Raw genomic sequence first — 9,845 nt, forward strand, 5'->3', positions numbered from 1 at the left:
TGATGATCCGAACATGGGGCATATAATCATTCTTACCATTAATTGTTTATCAAGTGCCAGGCATGGGGCACACACCTCATATATATCATCTCATATAATACTTACAACAATACTCTGAGATAGAGAATACTATTCAGAGAGGTTAAGTTTATAAAAGTTAAGTGACTTGCTCAAAGTCACATAACTAATAAATAATGAAATTAAAAAGCCATTTTGTCTCAATTCCATAACTTTTCATCTTGATCATGATTTGCTATGTTACTCTCCCTGAATATCATCATTAGACTTGAGACCAACAAATAGACAAATATTTCCACTAAAACTTCTGTTAGCATAACAGATCTTAATATTACCATAAACCCTATGGAATATATTAAAATTAAGATTCCTCATAGTGAAACATCCTTTTACATTGGTTTTGACGTACTCTTTAAATTAATTATTCAAAACAAAATTATATTAACCAGACATTGAAATAGCCTCTTTTGTCTACACTATAGATTCATAAAGGAAATGAGAAGATAGAAGATGACAACAAAATGGAAATGGAAATGTCAAAAAATTAAGAAAAGTTTTTGAACTAAAGAGAGCAATTAAGTAGGTAGGAGTGGGAATTAGGAAGACAATACTAAAAAGATAGGTGGCTGAAAAGTCAGCTAAGTTACCATCAAAAGCTGTTTTTTCCACAGTAACAAGTGGGATATATCAGTTGCCTTCAGTTGGCTATCATCATTCTAAAAAGGTATTCAACACCCACGAGTTCTTTCTTAAAAAGTACTCAATATCAATGTGTTTTCATGTTCTTTAGGTCACATATCCCTTTGAAAGTCTGATGAAATTTATAGAGCATCTTTTCATTTAAATTATTTTATTTATTTATTTGAGATAAGAAAGATCTTTCTGCTGATTCACTCTCTAAATCCCTGAAACAACCAAAAATGTGCTGGGACCAAAACTTGGGAGCCATGAACAAAATCCAGATGTTTCATATGAGTGACAGGAATTCAAACACTTGAACAATCAGTGCTGCCTTCCAGGGTCTCAATTGGAAGGAAGCTTGAGTCAGGAGCCAGAGATGGGAATTTTATCCAGGTAGTCCAGTGTGGGATGTGAGCATTTTAATCACTAATCTTGATGTCCATGAATCATCTTTTCAAATGAACATATTAAGAATATGCTAAATCTTGCAGATGATTTCAGGAAGTTCCCAGACCTCCTGAACCCAAACTGTAGATAGTAGGCTAAGAAATCACAGCCTTATTAGGGTTATAACTGCCACTCCAGGTGTCTAACACATTAAAGGGAACTAGTTGGGAAAGATGAGAGAGAAAATATAGTAGTAGAAATGCCCAAATTTCATTGTCCCAATCTCAGACATACCATTATACACAATATACTTCCTAAATATTGTCTCTAAGACCTAATACGCATAGTTGCAAAGGAGCCTTTAAAGATAAACTAGATGATCAGTTGTCTACTGATGCAACCATTAGGAACATGCGTCAGTAATAACGTTGCTAAATGTTTAGCAGCTAGCTCTCGGTGAGGCAGGTAGGGTAGTAAGATGGAAAGGAAGCCCTGATTTATAGTGTTTGCTGATTTCCATGTGTAAGTACTCCAATCAAAGCCAATTTCAAGCTACTGAGAAGTCACAGAAAATAGATGACCAATACCACATACTTACGTTATTTCCAACATGCAGCAAAATAGACATAAATAACATCAAAAGAATATATAAAGGGTGGTAAAACATGAGGAATTGGCATGTTTTAGTATTAATTACATTTTTCAAACTACAATTTATTTAATTATAACTCTATATATTTGACCTTTTTTTAAATTTTTTTGACAGGCAGAGTTTAGACAGTGAGAGAGAGAGAGAGAGACGGAGAGAGAAAAGTCTTCCTTCCGTTGGTTCACCCCCCAAATGGCCGCTACGGCTAGTGCCCTGCGCCGATCTGAAGCCAGGAGCCAGAAGCCAGGTTCCCCCTTCTGGTCTCCCATGCGGGTACAGGACCCAAGGACCTGGGCCATCCTCCACTGCACTCCCAGGCCATAGCAGAGAGCTGGACAGAAGAGGAGCAACCAGGACAGAACCGGCGCCCCAACCGGGACTAGAACCTGAGGTGCCGGCGCTGCAGGTGGAGGATTAGCCAAGTGAGCCCCAGCCCCAGCCTATATTTGACCTTTAAATAATGGTTGTTTAGCAACCAGATTTAAAAATTCCTAAAAATTTAACAGTTGACTTTTGTGAAACAATTTACAAACTGGCTTCAGCATGCTAACAGAGCATGGACCTCTAGGACTTCTCATATTCTCTTTCTGTTTTTTTTTGTTTGTTTGTTTTTGTTTTTGTTTTTTTTTTTTAGAAATTATTTATTTATTTGAAAGGCAAATGGAGAGAGAGAGAGAGAGAGAGAGAGAGAGAGAAATCTTCCATTTGCTGGTTCACTCTGCAAATGGCCAGGGATAAGCCAGGCCAAAGCCAGGAGCTAGGAGCTTCTTCCGGGTCTCCCATATGGGTGCAGGGGCCCAAACCCCTGGATCATCTTTGCTGCTTTTCCTAGGCCATTAAGCAGGCAGCTGGATTGGAAGTGGCGCAGCCGGGACCTGAATCAGCACCCATATGGGATGCCGGCACTGCAGGAGGCAGCTTCACCTATTATACCACAAAGCTGGCCCCGTGACTTCTCATATTTTCTAATATCATTTTTTTCTGGATTACTTTTAAATTTGCAAAATATAAAGATAGTACATAAGCCCATTATCTAGTTTCCCGTTTGCTAAGATATTATTGCAATATAAAATGGAGTATTAAGCAAATCAACTTTGGTACATTTACCAATGACTGAACTCTAGACCAAATTTGGACTTCCTTAGTTTTTCCTTTAATGTCTGTTTTTTGTTCCAGAATAAAGTCTAGATATCACATTGCATGTAGTCATCATGCCTCTTTAAGAATACAAATTCTTCTATAGCCAAATAAATGTAATTCAAGATCATTATCTTAAGTGAAATAAGGGAATGGCACTGTGGCATAGTAGGTTAAGCATCCATCTGCGACATGCATCCCATATGGGTGCCAGTTCGAGTTCTGGCTGCTCCTCTTCCAATCCAGATCACTACTAATGTGCCTGAGAAAGCAGTAGAAGATGGCCCAAGTGCTTGGGCCCCTGCACCCATGTGGGAGACCCGGAAGAAACTCCTGGCTCCTGGCTTCGGATTGGTCCAGCCATTGTGGCCATTTGGGGCATGAACCAGCAGATGGAAGACCTCTCCCTCTGTCTCTCCCTCTTTCTGTCTGTAACTCTACCTCTCAAGTAAATAAATAAATCTTTATATATATATATGTATATCTATATGTATACACATATATATGTATACATATATATATGTAAAGTAAAATAAGCCAGATACAGAAAGGCAAATACTGTTTTTTCCCCTCATATGTGGAAGTTTAAAAGCAATAACCAATCTGAACTTAGAACAGAAATTACTAGAATCGGGAAGGATGAGGGGCCACAAAGGGAGGATGGATAATGGTAATAAAAATATAGTTAGATGTAAGCAACAAGTTTGATGTTCCAGCATACAGTGAGGTAACTAGAATTTACTATATATATTATATTTTGTGTAAAGAACTGAAAGATAGGAGCTGGTAGGATCCAAATACAAAGAATAGGTAAGGAAATCGAAAGGATAGTTGCCTGATTTGCTTGGTTTACACAGTATGTGTATGTTGAAGTATTGCACTGTATCCTATACAAATGTACAAGAATCACATGTTGATAAAATTATTTAAGTGAAATAATTTCAGAAAAAAGTATCCAAAGATTAAAAATTTAAAAAAAATTATAAAAGGAACTAAATGATGAAACCAAAGAGCAGAAATAGATTGGATTAAAAATAAGATCCAAGTATAAGCTGTCTACAGAAGAAACACTCATAATCAATCATACAAATACATCAAAAGTAAAATATTTTTTCAGCAGCAACCATGAAAAACTTAGTGTAAATACTATGAGACAGAATAAGCAGCACCCCTGGCTTTGATGAGGGAGAGGAGTGCAACCTGGCTAACAAAGGAATGGTGGTGTTAAAGTTGGCACTAGATCAGAGAATCCCTTTTCTCAAGATGGTCACAAAGCAGACCAGCAATTAAGAAGATTGTCTACCAAATATAGCATAGAAAAGATTTATCCTGCAAACACTGGCAGTGGGGAGAAGAAATTGTTAAAATGAAGAAATACAAGGACACAATACCATTTGATCACATGGAATTAAATTGACTTTAAAGACTCCTTCTCAAGATTCAACCTATATCAATTTAATTTTTTACTAAGGGTATTTATCTATCTATCAGCCAAAAGAATATGTGACAACCCAAGTGGTTTTAACAAACACAGTAATAGATTTTTGGAGGATGATGTGGAAGTACAATGTTGCAGTCATTGTGATGGCCTGTTGAGAATTTGAGAAGGGAAGGAAAAATACAAATGCTCTTGCCCTTTGAATGGGGAGGATCCTATAACATTTGCCATGTTTAAAATTCTCTGAAGATGAACAAGCAAAAACATGCTATTTCATTCAGAAATTCGTATTTGAATTTCAAAATGAATCTTGTAGGCTATCAGTCATTATGTGAACTGGCCAGATCATGATACTCCTTCATCATCTAATTCTATTGTGGATATGAAAAACTTAATGGGGGTATACAAAGAATAAGAAGACACTCCCATTTGTATTCATTGAACTGGATGTGTAAGAACAGGTGCCATTTGTGCTGTTGATAATATGTGGGATTTACTAAAAGCTGGAAAAATACCAGAAGAGTTTACTATATTTGATTTAATACAAGAAATGAGGACACAAAAGCATTCTTCAGTACAAATGAAGGAGCACTATGAGCTTGTTTGTAGAGATGTCACTGAACTACTTGAAAAAATAACTACAAAGCTATGAAATTCATGGAGTATGGGAATTTGGAGTGAATTAAATTAATGCTTAAAATATGTCTCCTCTATATGTCATGAAAAACAAGTTTCTCCTCCAAAACCACCTAGATTCTGTGGTTGCTTTATAGAAAGGGATGCTATGGGGGCTGGCGCTGTGGTGTAGTAGGTTAACTCTCTGCGGTGCCGGTATCCCATATGGGCACCGGTTCTAGTCCTGGTCACTCCTCTTCCAATCCACCTCTCTGCTATGGCCTGGGAAATCAGTAGAAGATGGCCCAAGTCCTTTGGCCCCTGCACCAGTGTGGAATACCCAGAGGAAGCTCCTGGTTCCTAGCTTCAGACCAGCGCAGCTCTGGCCATTGCAGCCATTTGGGACTGAACCAGTGGATGGAAGACCACTCTCTCTGCCTCTACCTCTCTGTAAAGGAAGACCTTTCTCTCCCTCTCACTGTCTGTAACTCTTCCTCTCAAATAAATAAATTTTAAAAAATCTTAAAAAAAAGAAAGGGATACTATGGAAGAAAATACTGCAATCACCAGGACATCATCCAGTGTCACCCATCTTGACATCTTCTTCCCCTTTCCATTTTCCTTTTTTAATTTTTACTTATTTTTATTATATTATTTTATTTAAAATGGAGGGAGGGAGGAAGAGACGGAGAAAGGGAGAGAGTGAGAGAGAAAGCGAGAATCTTCTCTTCTATCCATTGGGTTTACTCCTGAGTCTTTAACAGCTGGGGCTGGGCCAGGCCAAAGCCTGGAGTCAGGAACTCAGTCTCAATCTCCCATGTGGGTGGCATGGGCCCAAGTATTTAAGCCATCATCTGCTATCTCCCAGGCTGCACATTAACAGGAAAACTGGAGCTAGGAGCAGAGCCAGGACTTGAACCCAACCACTCTGGTATGAGGTGAAGTCATCTAAAGCACTGTCAATCACCATACCAAATGTCCTTCCCCCTTTCAGCTTTTTCAGCAGTCAATATTGTGTGGCAGGAGAATGCCAGATAGCATCAAATGTTAGTGTTGCACATGGTTACATCAGAATAATATTCAACAGAGCTCAACAGAAACTATTAACAGACTAACAGATCTTCAGCTATTGAACGGGTAGATAAAAATTTGGAACAAAATGTAAGGTTTGAGGTTAAGAGGGTCCCTCTTCAAGATAGATCAAAAATTTTTTATGGAAACACACTCTAGAACTGGGGACATGTGGTTAAAATTAAGTTGGCTTCAACTTGCATCATCATCTGAGCTGCAAGAATTAAGTTCAGGGAATTTAAAAGTTGGTGATATTTCTCAGAATTCTCATGAGGACTGAAGTGCAGCACAAACAGAGCTCCAGTTACTCCACCAGAAAAATCACAGAATTCAAGTACACCTCCACAAGCAGACCACTTACCTCTTGATGAGAGACATAAAATGTGGTCATTTCATGCACCTGAAAATGGCATACTCGATGCATCTGAGGGCAAATCCTCAAATAGCCACTATCAAACTAGGAAAACTGAATTTAAGACCAAGACCTGGCCGGTGCTGTGGCTTAACAGGCTAATCCTCCACCTTGCGGCGCCGGCGCACCAGGTTCTAGTCCTGGTTGGGGCGCCAGATTCTATCCCGGTTGCCCCTCTTCCAGGCCAGCTCTCTGCTATGGCCCCGGAAGGCAGTGGAGGATGGCCCAGGTCCTTGGGCCCTGCACCCGCATGGGAGACCAGGAGATGCACCTGGCTCCTGGCTTCGGATCAGCGAGATGAGCCGGCCGCAGTGGCCATTGGAGGGTGAACCAACGGCAAAAAGGAAGACATTTCTCTCTGTCTCTCTCTCTCTCTCTCACTATCCACTCTGCCTGTCAAAAAAAAGACCAAGACCTGGGAAAGTTGAAACCAATGATCCTGTGGATCATCTTAACTGTTCGCCTCTATTCTGAGCACCTCTCATTTTACTAATCTGCTTTGCTCAGGTTTCTTGGACTCCCATGCCATTGTGATCAAGAATAAAATTAGTATTTCAACAGCAAGTGCCACAGTTTCTGTTGAAATTAGCACTGAAAACATTTCTACCAAGAAAGAGACATCGATGTCTATTGCTAGACATAATATTGCAGGAACAAAACATTTAGGTGCTGAAAAACAGTGTTGATGTTAGTGAAGATCCACCTCCTCTCCAACCTGATAATTCCTGAATCTTTTGTATTAGCAAGTGAACATAGTATACCTACAAGATCCAAATGAAGTGAACTTCAAAGTCAGGAACAGTTTGAACAAAACAGTTTGAAGGTTTGATAACCTCTGGAAATACAAACTGTGATCATCCAGGAAGAGATATGTACACAGAGACTTGTACAGAATGTCCATCTACTTTCAGTGTCAAGAAAGATCAAATACCAAAAAGTCTAACAGAAATCATAAATATTGGTTTTGGTAATCATTGTGGAAAATCCAAAGGCCTAAGAGTTCCGCCTTCAGAATAAACATGATTCAGGCAATTAAAAGACACTTTAAATTATACTGGAAAATTCAGGTGTCACAAAAAAGCTATATTTACAGTATCCCATCTTTAAAATGTGGGACTAATAGCACTGTATATTGTTGCCTTAAGATTTTTTGTTTTTTTTCTATCTACCTTATACTACACTAAGGAAAACATTATATATGATTTATTTTGTTACTTCAAATATTATTGTCTTAATGTCCCTTATCCCTGTTATGTGCTGCTTGTAGATGTTAATATATTAATAATGTTATGATAAATTAAATTTAAAGACTACTGTTTTGCTGTTTTATCATGTATGCATTATTTTATATGTGTACAGAGCAAGTAGGTGTATAATTTGATAAAGCTACAGTCATAAAACATTATTAACATGATGTAAGTAATTTCTGCATGGTCTAAATCTTTGTGTACTGTATTTGTAAATTATTTGTCTTGGAGTTCTAGAAAATAGTTTCTGAATTTGAAAATTGCTGGATTCATGCAGCCAACATTGCAGATTATCAGAGACCAAAGATTGTAATAATAATACTTTGTGTAAACTGTTTTTTTAAGTTTTATTTATTTATTTATTTGAAAGACAGAGTTACGGAGAGAGGGAGAGACAGAAAAAGGTCTTCTATCCTCTGGTTCACTCCCCAAATGACTGCAACAGCCAGAGCTGGGTCCATCAGAAGCCACGAGCCAGGAGCTTCTTCCAGGTCTCCCACGTGGGTACAGGGGCCCAAGGACTTGGGCCATCTTCTACTGCTTTCCCAGGCCATAGCAGAGAGCTGGATCAGAAATGGAGCATCTGGGACTTGAACTGGTGTCCATATGGGATGCCAGCACCGCAGGAAGTGGCTTTGCCTGCTATGCCACAGTGCTGGCCGCTGTGTAAACTGTTAACAAAACACTGATTTTAAAGCTGGACATGTGGCCTCGCCATTGAGGCTGGTTACGATACCTGTATCCTGTATCACAGTGCTTTGGTTTGACTCCTGCCTCAGGCTCCTGATTCCACTTTACTGTCAATGCAGACCCTGACAGGGAGCAGCGAGAGTTCAGGTTATTGTGCTCCTGCCACCCATGTGAAAGCTGTGTATTGAGTTCCCAGCCCCCAGCTGTGTCCTGGCCCATGCTCATCCACTGTGGGCATCTGGGAAGTGAACTAGTGGATAGGAGTGCTCTCCCTTTCTCGTTCTCTCTCTTGCACTCACTCTCAAGTTTTTTTAAAAAGTTAACATCCTATTTGGTCTTATTTTCATTTTGTCATGAAGATTCAGTAAATGCCTTGGAAAAATATTGAATTCTCTTAGTTCATGTGTGTTACTTTAATATTTGAACTCAACTGGGATTAGAATACATCTAAAATATATGTACATTTTGGGATAGCTGACCTGCCATTAAAATACAAAAACAATTTTATAGTTAAAAGTAACTTGTGCAGCTGACACATATTAGAAAATTTAAAAGCACTCTACTAAACAATCAATGAGTTAAAGAAGAAATCAAAATGGAAATTGGAAAAATATTTGAGAAGACGTGAAGTGAAGACACAACATATTGAAATGAATGTGAGCTACCTAAATTAATTGTTAGATGCAATTTTGTAACTGTAAATATCTGTATTAAGGGGCTGGTGTTGTGATGCAGCACATTAAGCCACTGTCTGTGACACCATATAGGACAGAGCATTAGTTTGAGTCCAGGCTGCTATACTTCTGATCCAGTTTCCTATTGATGTACCTGGGAAGGCAACAAAAGATGGTCTAACTGCTTGGGGCCCTGCCACCCAAATTGGAAACCAGGATGGAGTTCCTGGCTAATGGCTTCATTCTGGCCCAGCCTTGGCTGTAGTGACTATTTAGGTTTTGAACCCAAGGATGGAAGACTCTCTCTCTCTCCCTCTCTCTCTCTATCTCTAACTTGCTCTTTCTTTTAAAGATAAATCTTTAAAACTATCTATATTAAAAAGAAGACCTCAAAACAGTAGTCTAATCTTCCCATTTAAATCACTAAAAAAAGAAGAGCAAACTAAACATAAAGCAAGAAAAGAATAACCATAAAAAATTAGAGTGATAACTAATGAAATAAGGAATATAAATATAATAGACAATGAAACTATAATTTGGTTCCTTGAAATAAATTTTTATTTTTCCAATTTTAATTTATTTACTTTCCAATTTCTTGATGTAGGCACTAAATACTATAAACTTTCTTCTTAACACTACTTTTGCTGTATCTCATAAGTTTTGACGTGTTGTATTGTCTTCATTTGCTTCCAGAGTTTTTTGGTTTCTCTTTTGATTTCTTCAATGACCCACTGTTCATTCAGGAGCATGTTGTTCAGTCTCCATGTGTTTGCATATGTTCTAGAGGTTCTTGAGTTGTTGATTTCTAGCTTCATTCTGTTATGAT

General features: G+C 38.4%; 1 pseudogene; it reads left to right on the forward strand.

Moving 5' to 3' along the window:
• The first annotated feature begins 4,158 nt into the window (after window positions 1-4,158).
• On the forward strand, window positions 4,159-7,425 carry LOC133752652 (tyrosine-protein phosphatase non-receptor type 12-like; annotated as a pseudogene).
• Window positions 7,426-9,845: the final 2,420 nt, after the last annotated feature.

Source organism: Lepus europaeus, chromosome X, assembly GCF_033115175.1.
Source record: "Lepus europaeus isolate LE1 chromosome X, mLepTim1.pri, whole genome shotgun sequence".
NCBI classification, from domain to species: domain Eukaryota; kingdom Metazoa; phylum Chordata; class Mammalia; order Lagomorpha; family Leporidae; genus Lepus; species Lepus europaeus.